Source organism: Prenolepis imparis, unplaced genomic scaffold (genome assembly GCF_030444845.1).
Source record: "Prenolepis imparis isolate NDT839.2.m4 unplaced genomic scaffold, iyPreImpa1.0 SCAF_6, whole genome shotgun sequence".
NCBI lineage: Eukaryota > Metazoa > Arthropoda > Insecta > Hymenoptera > Formicidae > Prenolepis > Prenolepis imparis.
The window spans coordinates 18,272,713-18,283,955 of NW_028141164.1; positions in this window are offsets into that span (position 1 = coordinate 18,272,713).

Sequence of the window (11,243 nt, forward strand, 5' to 3'; positions counted from 1 at the left end):
GGAGAGACCTCTCCCTCCCGGCCGTGGTGAAAGCCATGGTCGGGATGGAGAGGGGATGGGCAGCGGTTTCCTCCTTCTGCGAACTTGTTATGACGCAGAAGGAAGAGGCTGAGAGAGAGCGGGAGAGACGGGGTAGGAGGGGGAGACTTGTTCTCACCCCTGAATCCCGGGAGGAAAGGGACGACCCCTCCTGGCTGCCTGGGCGAAGAAATCGCCGTGGCGGGGGCCGGGGGAGGGTCGTTCCCCCCACCCCAGATAATACTGTGGTAAAATGAGGTTGTCGGGGGGGAAACTGGAGACTAAGTCTCAAACTTCCCCCCCCTACGACCTCTCGGGAATTGGGGGTGTGGGCGATCGGGCCTCGCTTTGGCGGGGTCTGCTCACCCTAGCCCCAAAACGGGCAACCTCCTCGATTGCGGCCGAATCCTAACTCCCAAGGGAGCGGAAGGAGCCGCAATCGTGGAGGCCGGAGTGGGGGGTCGCGCGCCTGCGGGGGTTGGGTCTTGGCCCGGCCACCGGGGGCGCGCGGCTTCCCCCTCGGACGGAGATGCGGCGGTGGGTGCCCTCTTACCGGGAGCCGCAAGGCACCGGGGTGAGGGCATCGCCGCCGTAGAGAGAGTTCCCCTCCCTCAGAGGAGGGCTCTCTGGCGAGAGCCTCCGGGGCTGACTGCCAAATCCAACTCCCCTTTGGGGGTGGAAGGAGCACCAGTCTCGGAGGCGGGGGGGGGGGGGCCCGGCTCGAGCGGGAATACTCGAGCCGTGACCCTTCCCCCCAAACTCTTTGGGAGGGCGCGGCGTGGGGTCGGTGCCGTCCTGCGCCGCAACCGCGAAGTCCGCACGATGGCGGAGGGAAGGGTCACTCCTGTGACTCCCCCGAGAAGGAAAAGGCAGGGGGTGCGGAGTAGGCATGGGATACCAGCATCCTCCGCACCCCCTACCTAAACGTCCGAGAAAGACACCCGGTGTGATTTTAGTGCGGTAACCCTCTGTCCCTTATCACGGGGAAAACCTCGGTTCTCCCCGGGATAAGGAGAAGGAATCCCACATAACTCTTGCTCTCTACCTGGGGGGCAAGGGTACCTATCGAAAAATACATTCAAAGACAAAAAAATGATCACTTTATCAATGACAATATTTTCATTTTTCTTCAAGTTATAAATATTTGAAATTTTCGAAAATTGTTAAAATCAATTTTCTTTTAAATGTGTAACTCGGAAATCGATAAAGATAAAAATCTAAAAAAATTCATGGAAGCTACTTTCAATGGATACAAAAGCATTTAAAAAATGAAACAAATAAAAAATGGTCGGAGAAAAAAGTCATTGATTTGGCGTGGAATGCCCCATATATACATATGTGTTTGTATAAGTATAAGTTTTAGTAATAAGTTAACGTTATAGGTATGTATAATTTAATTAAAATTTTTACATTTAATGTTATTAATTATCTAAAACTTGTAACTGATTAGCATTCTTTAGTTTTCAATAAATCACATAATATAATTCTCTCTTTTTCACTTTCCCTCTCTCTCTTTCCCCCCACTTTCTTTCTCTCTCTTGCTTTCTTTTTCTTTCTCTTTCTTTTACTCGGTGAAACTTAAGACTTAAAAGTACATGATGCGTGTATCAACATACGTGTATCAACATAACAAATATAATTAAACTACATTAAGACGAATTACACACACGTTTTGTATGTAATAAAATATCAATTTTTTCTTAAACAAATCCTCTTAAAAAATATGGATTCAATATTTAATGCATACATTAGATTTTGCTTCTATATAAAATAAAGGTAAAATGTTGTACGTTTGCATTTAGTTACTTTATTTGGTTTTTCCTAAAACGTTTTATTCCAGATACTTTCGGAGAAAAACCTGATAATGGCGATGATATTTTCAAGCATATTATTAAGTAATTTAATATTTTTTTGCTTGCGGATTTTCTTTCGATGGAATATCGAATCCATTAAACCTACCAAATTTTATAATATTAGAGCATTATAAAATCAACTTGCATTATAGGATAAAATATTTTCTATGACAAATGCAATATAAGCATATATATTAACATCCTTCATGAAGCACAATGCATTGAAATGTGCAATGTATAATGGATATAGTATTAACATAATCCAATAAGATTTCAGAAAGAACCCCGCACACAATACATAGGATTTTGGCTCTCAGTGGAATTGGCTGAATTTTTGATATATTGTAGTTTAAGACATTTTGATCAAAAGATGTAATAGCCTCAAAGCTAAATAATAGATAGTTACTGAGTTACAACCAGTCAAACAACTCGCAAAATCCTAATTTTTCGTGTTGATTGGCTGTAAATCAGTAACCATCTATTATTTAGCTTTGATCTTATTACATTTTTTGTTCAGCAGATCATAAACTACAACATATGAGAAAACCTGATCTTACTAAGATTCAATTTTATATGATTAGTACGGGATATTTGAACTTATATAAAACTCTAGATGAAATTGAATCCCAGTAAAATCAGCTAATTTTTTCACATGTTGTAACTTATGATTTGCTGAACAAAAAATGTAATAAGCTTAAAGCTAAATAATAGATGGTTACTGATTTACAGCCAGTCAAACACGAAAAATTAGGACTTTGCGAGTTGTTTGACTGGTTGTAACTATCCATTATTTAGCTTTGAGGCTATTACATCTTTTGATCAGAACGTCTTAAACTACATAAAAAATTCAGCCAATTCCATTGACAGCCAAAATCCTATGTAATATGTGCGGGGTTTTTTGTAAGAAAGAAAATATAATTATTTATAAACCAGAACTATATATTTTTATGACAGTTAGACTCATATTGTGTTAAGTTTATTATATTTTAGGAATAAGATATTACCGAGACATAACATTTAAAATTTAAAATTTATTGGTATTGTTATAGCCCTAAAAGCTATACTATATTTATATACTATTATATTTATATATTATATATAATTAAGCAATTATATTGAGCAACCACAATTAGAGTGCATACCCGCGCAAAACGCCGACGCAGCGGGTCTCACGCAATCCGAAAAACGAGGCTAACGCCGACTAAGCGATTACATTTCAAAATTGCCAAAATGCAAGCGAAGCGTCCCGTTAACCTCCTTCGCTTGCATCTAGATCTTTTGATTGCGCGTGTCGACCCAATTATCTAATACAAAAAGGATCCATCACTAACACTCGGGGATCAATTCGAAACAATAACGTTATACGTATAAACCACGTCGACACGGAGAAACGACAAGAAGTGATTACGAGTATCGTTCGAGGATACACTCTAACGCGCATTGTAATACGCGAGTGCCATTGTAAGAAGACCGATTAAATCCTGGAAATCTATATTAAACACTGTATCACGTCTTCGGGCGTTAATTCCCTGGATGAATCCCGAACTTCCCAGTTCCTATCCGGCCACGATCCCTTCAAAAATCTCGTGCCTCTCACGGACACAACAGTATTATAACTGATAATGAAAGTTTCAAATCTTTGTCTTTAAAGGTCTTAAAGGAAATTGAAATTAAAAAGTAATTGATAAATACATATATGTATAGTAAAAGTGTTAAATAAATGTTAAATTGTTAAATACATTGTAACTGTTATATAATATTCGTATTTGTATTAAATGTTGTTGGAAAAATCTCTACATCCCTAAACGACCTCTTCCATATTCGTTCTAGCTCCCACTCACCCGCTATCACTCGCTCTCTCATTCTCTCTCTTTCTGAACGCTACTGATTTCTCACGCATTCTCTCTCCCTCTTTCCCACGGCCGTGACCCACAAATCACGGGCTATCTCTCTGAGGTAACTAGGTCAATCAAGGAGCAACACATCAATGATCGTGCGCACATGTCGCCTCGAAAAGGATCTCGCTATCATCGGACAGTACTTCATTTCCGGGTCACAACGAGCGGTTCTCTCGCAGCTACACACGTGTGAACAAGAAAATGAAACGGATCAAAAGGTGAATATCAGGAACTCTACAACGGATCAGAGTGCAATTCTCGGACACTCTCTATCTACAAGGAACGGTTATCGGTTCTCTCTTTACAACTACGGACTACGACAAGGACATATCGTGAACAGATCAAGTGCGTGTGATGCTCGGTGCGGCCATTACCGGTCCCGTTGATCGGCACGTGTCTTAACATTCCTCGAACTTCTCAATAAGTTTCATGTGATCAAGACCAAAGACATTTTCTTTTCTTTTGTTTATTGTTTCTTTTGTTAACTGGCAGAAGGCCAGTATTATTATTGCCTAACATTATAGTTAAAATATATTAGAGGTTTTTTTTGTGTGAATTAAATCATCGCCTTTAATTTTGTCTGCCTATCTTTCCGCCTTACTCCAACCACCAGAATCTAAACGGACTCTTCCTCAAACAAATGTTATCAAAACAAAATATATGTATATATATATATATATATACCTATATATATATATTGTGACGTGATAGTTTTCATTTGGGTAAATTGTCCGTCACAAGGGTCGCCAGACCCGACCAGGGGTGATTTTGGGACCTCTGCTCTCTTTAAAATAAGAGAGAGAGAGCGATTCGAGCGCGGAATCGGACGCGATTCCGCCGCTGCGCGTTCCGGTTGCGTGCTGCCGTAGCCGATAAGATTTCTGGCGATTGCTACGGCAGCTATTAGAAAAATTAGCGACGGTCGAGGGGGAAGCGACGACATCTCATCCGGAGGAAAAGCGGCGTAACGGAAAGAAACAGGACGAGGGGAGGCCACGCCTTACGGAACACGCTAGGTGAGATCGCTGTTAAACTATTACGACCTTAAATACTTTTCGGGACAGTAGTTGCCGCGTAAAAATTGACTTCCATCTCCTCTTCCCTAGGAATCGAGAGCTGAGGAAAGGGGAAGGCCACTCCGCGCGAGAAGTGCGCAGGAGCCCCGCCACGGAGTTACGGCAAGGGACCCGATGGCATGCCCGGCGCCCGGACCCGGATGCGATCCACGATCGATTGAAGACTCGCGGCGGACGACATCCGGTGTCTGAGGCGGCCGGAATCGGGCCCCCCGTAAGCTGCCGAAGGAATTTCCCGCCCGTATCCAACGGGAATGGAGGGACGAGCCCGGAAAAAGAAAAGGGCGCGGAAGTGAAGGGCCGCCGCAGCGACCGCGGGGATCCCCCGGGCCGCCTCGCGGCCCTGATTACGGGAGCGCCGCCAATCGGCCTAGTTCGGCGATACGGCGCCAGCGTGTCTCCGGCGAGACTTCCGCTCGTCACTGTCGGGCGAGACTCGTGAAAGAGCAGAGGTCCTATCGACAAGAAAGGAAGCGCGAGAACGATATAGAAGCGAGAGTGACGTCGCAGAGGACGAGAGCTGGTGAGACGTCGTCGTCATCCCCGACCCGTAAAGAAGGTAGATTGTTCGAGCGAGTCGCACCGAGGAAATAGAGCCTATTACGAAGTAGTTGCCGAAATGGCGGCTGACGCCACGTCATAGAATCTCGTGATACCTTTTGTAACGGCCACCGGTGTGACGACTCGTTCGAACCCCCTTATTTCGCGAAACTCTCTCTCTTTTCGGCTAGCCCACAGTCCGAGCTATAAATTAAGGAATATTGTACCAGTCGTAGGGTGCGTCGCGATGTAATATTTCCTCGTTAGCTACCATCTAAAATTATACGATCGGTGAGCTCGGAAAAACCGGAAATTGTGCGGGTACTTTGGAACGTTGTCGTAATGTCCCCCTTAATGAGGGCGGTACGCGAAGTCCGCCTGACCCTCCCCGCGATAGTAATTAGAGCGAGCGAGAAATCCCGAATTCGATACTCGCGCGAATAGCGAAGACCGAGCGGATCACGTGCGCGGCGTGTGGACGTTGATATCCCGGCGCGCGGTCACGAGTTTTCTACGTAGTATCGAATTCCGGGCAGTGCGTGCGTTTTATACGCGTCTCGGCTACGACGATATCGATGTCCGATAATTTCGGCGTGACTCGAACCATTGTACTTCCATTGGATTTGTACCCAGGCGGTCGTATGCCGACCGTATGTTAAGAATTGTTTTGACAATGGAATGCATATGCGTATGGTCGTACCTATCGCAATACAGACCATAAAGGCCTGTTCTCTTTTTGTTAAATATACTCTTTCAAATTTCTACATTTCTTGTCCCGTTACTCTTATACTCCCGCTGTCGCAAACGAACCCTTTCCGTCGCCTGAGCTGTCGTGCCTTTGATCGTCGCGATCTCTTGGAGCGGGTAATCGATCGGGCCGTTGCCACATTCGAGACGTACGCGTCTACCGCGTCGCGGATTTCCCGTTGAGTAGCGGTACGGTTTTCCGTACCTGGCGCCCAACTCAAGTCAGATAGTGAGAGAGTCCCGATTACTAAAATCAAACTAGAGACGATCCGAACATTCCAAGAGGTCGTGTCGCCTAAAGCCCCGCGGATATAACCATAATTAAGGTGAAAAATATCGGTTATAATATATATATATATATATATATATATATGTATGTCAAAAGGTAGTTTTCAGGACGCATCTTAGACATATGATTTCTATGGATAATAGTGTAGTAAATAATGTTTAGAATACTTTTTAGTCAACAAAAATCAGTATTTTTGAATATATATTGAAATTTGTACGGAATGGTGGTTATCAGGTCAATCTTATTTTTAACTAAAACGATAAATTTTTCTTTATTTAACATATGCATGTTATTGATTCGATATTTATTAATAGTTTTTGATCAATTTTGCATTATACGAAAAACAAATTGATAAAATATATGTAATTTTCTTATAAGTCCTTAATACTGCCATTTAATTAAATTTTTATTGAGGCAAAAGGCAACTTTCAGACTCTTTATTTTCTTAAGAAAAAATAGTGATTAACTTATCCTATTAAATTTTTTTTACTCTCACATAAAAATAATGTCAATTAGAAATATTATAAATAATTAAAGTGTATTATTAATTAAGAGGGAATAGAAATTACATGTAAAAAAATGTAGGTACTAAAATCCACCATTTCGTCAGAATTAAGTTAAATGCTGAGGCAGATTTCAGGTCTTATATATTCTAAAATACTTCAAATATAATTTTCATTACATTCTTCAGACTATTGTTTAAAAACAAGAATAAACAGTTAGGAAAAATCATAATTAAACTTATTTTTATGAAAAAGAAAATAAAAAATTTACTAAATTAATATTAATATTATAAAATAGTTTCTCCTCAGAATATAAACAATCTAAAAAGACTCAGAGTATTATTTAACAAAATTTAATAATTTTCGAAATCTTTTGCCGAGAATTAATGATTTGATATCAGCCACATATTATAGACTAAAAAACTACTGTCATATATAGACCTGAAAACTACCATTGCCATATGTAGACCTGAAAACTACCAATTGAAAAGAATAATATAATACTTTCAACATTTACACGTATTCCAAAACGTGGTTAAATTGTTATTACATGTTTAATTTAATGTTTGCTTAAAAATATGTCGCCGTATTAGTTTAACATGATCCAAAACATTGATTCTGCATATCGGTCTTAGTAAATCTGCGGAACAGAATTGGATTCAAATGACGAACTTATGGGAACTGAATTTTGTTTAATAATTTTAAAAATTATTTTTCTCGTGATGGACAAATATCTATCGAACTAGTGAATCAAACTGACATAAAAATTTAGGTCATCCATTGTCGAAAAATCGACGGATCGGAAACTGCCATTCGGCTGTTATGTATAGACCTGAAATCTACCAATTGAGCAAAACAATATAATTCTTACAGCGTTTACGCGTAATTCCAATACCTGCTAAAACTGTTATATGTTTCATTTAATGTTTGCTTAGAAACATGTCTCAGTATTAGTTTCACATGATCCAAAACGTTAATTCTGCACATCGGTTTAGTTAATCTGCGGAACGGAATCGGGTTTAAATGAAGAATTCATAGAAACTGAATTTTGTGTAAATAATTTCAAAATTACATTTTTCCAGATAGACAAGTATCTATCGAAGTAATGAATCAAACAGACTTAAGAATTTAGGTCATCTATTGTCGAAAAATCAACGGATCGGAAACTGGCATTCGGCTGTTATACATAGACCTGAAATCTACCAATTGAGCAAAACAATATAATTCTTACAGCGTTTACGCGTAATTCCAATACCTGCTAAAGCTGTTATATGTTTCATTTAATGTTTGCTTAGAAACATGTCTCAGTATTAGTTTCACATGATCCAAAACGTTAATTCTGCACATCGGTTTTAGTTAATCTGCGGAACGGAATCGGGTTTAAATGAAGAATTCATAGAAACTGAATTTTGTGTAAATAATTTCAAAATTACATTTTTCCAGATAGACAAGTATCTATCGAAGTAATGAATCAAACAGACTTAAGAATTTAGGTCATCTATTGTCGAAAAATCAACGGATCGGAAACTGGCATTCGGCTGTTATGTATAGACCTGAAATCTACCAATTGAGCAAAACAATATAATTCTTACAGCGTTTACGCGTAATTCCAATACCTGCTAAAGCTGTTATATGTTTCACTTAATGTTTGCTTAGAAACATGTCTTAGTATTAGTTTTACGTGATCCAAAACGTTAATTCTGCACATCGGTTTTAGTTAATCTGCGGAACGGACTCGGGTTCAAATGAAGAATTCATAGAACTGATTTTTGTGTAAATAATTTAAAAATTACTTTTTTTCCAGATAGACAAGTATCTATCGAATTAATGAATCAAACAGACTTAAGAATTTAGGTCATCTATTGTCGAAAAATCAACGGATCGGAAACTGCCATTCGGCTGTTATGTATAGACCTGAAATCTACCAATTGAGCAAAACAGTATAATTCTTTCAGCGTTTACGCGTAATTCCAATACCTGCAAAAGCTGTTATATGTTTCATTTAATATTTGGTTCGAAACATGTCGCAGTATTAGTTTTACGTGATCCAAAACGTTAATCCTGCACATCGGTTTTAGTTAATCTGCGGAACGAAATCGGGTTCAAATGAAGATTTCATGGAAACTGAATTTTGTATAAATAATTTTAAAATTACATCTTTTCCTGATGGACAAGTATCTATCGAAGTAATGAATCAAACAGACTTAAGAATTTAGGTCACCTATTGTCGAAAAATCAACAGATCGGAAACTGCCATTCGGCTGTTATGTATAGACCTGAAATCTACCAATTGAGCAAAACAGTATAATTCATTCAGCGTTTACGCGTAATTCCAATACCTGCAAAAGCTGTTATATGATTCATTTAATATTTGCTTCGAAACATGTCGCAGTATTAGTTTCACGTGATCCAAAACGTTAATTCTGCACATCGGTTTTAGTTAATCTGCGGAACGGAATTGGGTTCAAATGAAGAATTCATAGAAACTGAATTTTGTATAAATAATTTTAAAATTACATCTTTTCCTGATGGACAAGTATCTATCGAAATAATGAATCAAACAGACTTAATAATTTAGGTCATCTATTGTCGAAAAATCAACGGATCGGAAACTGGCATTCGGCTGTTATGTATAGACCTGAAATCTACCAATTGAGCAAAACAGTATAATTCTTTCATCGTTTACGCGTAATTCCAATACCTGCGAAAGCTGTTATATGTTTCATTTAATATTTGCTTCGAAACATGTCTCAGTATTAGTTTCACGTGATCCAAAACGTTAATTCTGCACATCGGTTTTAGTTAATCTGCGGAACGGAATCGGGTTCAAATGAAGAATTCATAGAAACTTAATTTTGTGTAAATAATTTGAAAATTACTTTTTTTCCAGATAGACAAGTATCTATCGAATTAATGAATCAAACAGACTTAATAATTTAGGTCATCTGTTGTCGAAAATTCAACGGATCGGAAACTGCCATTCGGCTGTTATGTATAGACCTGAAATCTACCAATTGAGCAAAACAATATAATTCCTACAGCGTTTACGCGTAATTCCAATACCTGCTAAAGCTGTTATATGTTTCATTTAATGTTTGCTTAGAAACATGTTGCAGTATTAGTTTAACGTGATCCAAAACATTAATTCTGCACATCGGTCTTAGTTAATCTGCGGAACAAAAGCGGATTTAAATGACAAACTTATGGGAACTGAATTTTGTTTAATAATTTTAAAAATTACTTTGTCTCGTGATGGACAAATATCTATCGAACTAATGAATCAAATAGATTTCATTTCGGTCTTGTCAAAAAGTCAACGGTCTGATAACTGCCATTTTGCTGTTATGTATAGATCTGAAAGCTGCTGTCTTATAAGATCTTTAATATTTTTGGCTTTCTAAACACTATCGACATACTTTACAAAGCTCTTCTTTTGTATGTTTTTTTATGATTTATTTCAGAATGTTGCATTATCGGTTTAAATGATCTATGATGGGCAAATCTCTATCAATGTAATTATTTAAGGAAAATTAATAATAATTTTTATTATTATGAAAATGTTTAACCTGTCTATGTTTAATTTTAATAGTCTGTTTCTTTGCATTGAATTCTATAATATGCTAAAATGCTCACTAATACATGAAAGAGAACGGACCGAAAGAGAAGAAAAAACTATTCCATTCTGTTTTTTTTAATATTATGCTAGAGAGAAAAAGGAATGTATCATAATTAATCAAATATGAATTTAAAAAGGAAATATTTAATATTTTTTTGTGTACAATTTCTTACATTATACTTAGGATTTCAGCGTGTAATTTAATTCTTTTTTTTATATATTATTATTCTACCCTTTTCTATGCAATTCGTTTTTAGTATCCGCATTTCTAAGTCTTTTTTTTTAGGCAACAAGAAAGACGATCAAATATTTAAATCTTGACTCTGAATAAAACATATATGTATGTATTTTTAAGAAATTGGGAAATATTAGATATTTTGAGATTGTAAGTAAATTATTAATCAAAATATTAGTTAATTAGTAATGTATTATATATCTTATCGTATCTTATCGCATCTGTTACAAGGTAAAAGTAATCACTAAATAATAAATAATAATATTTAACAATAATTAATAAATATTTTTCATAAAATTTATTATTAATACACACTCAAAGTTGTACTTCTTTTTTTGAGGTAATACATTATAGGGATTTTGTTATAACAATATCTTATAAAATATAATTTATTTGTTATACCTATCACATAACAATGCATTTTAACTTTTTCTTAATACAGTCTTATCACTTGTATCACAGTTTTAT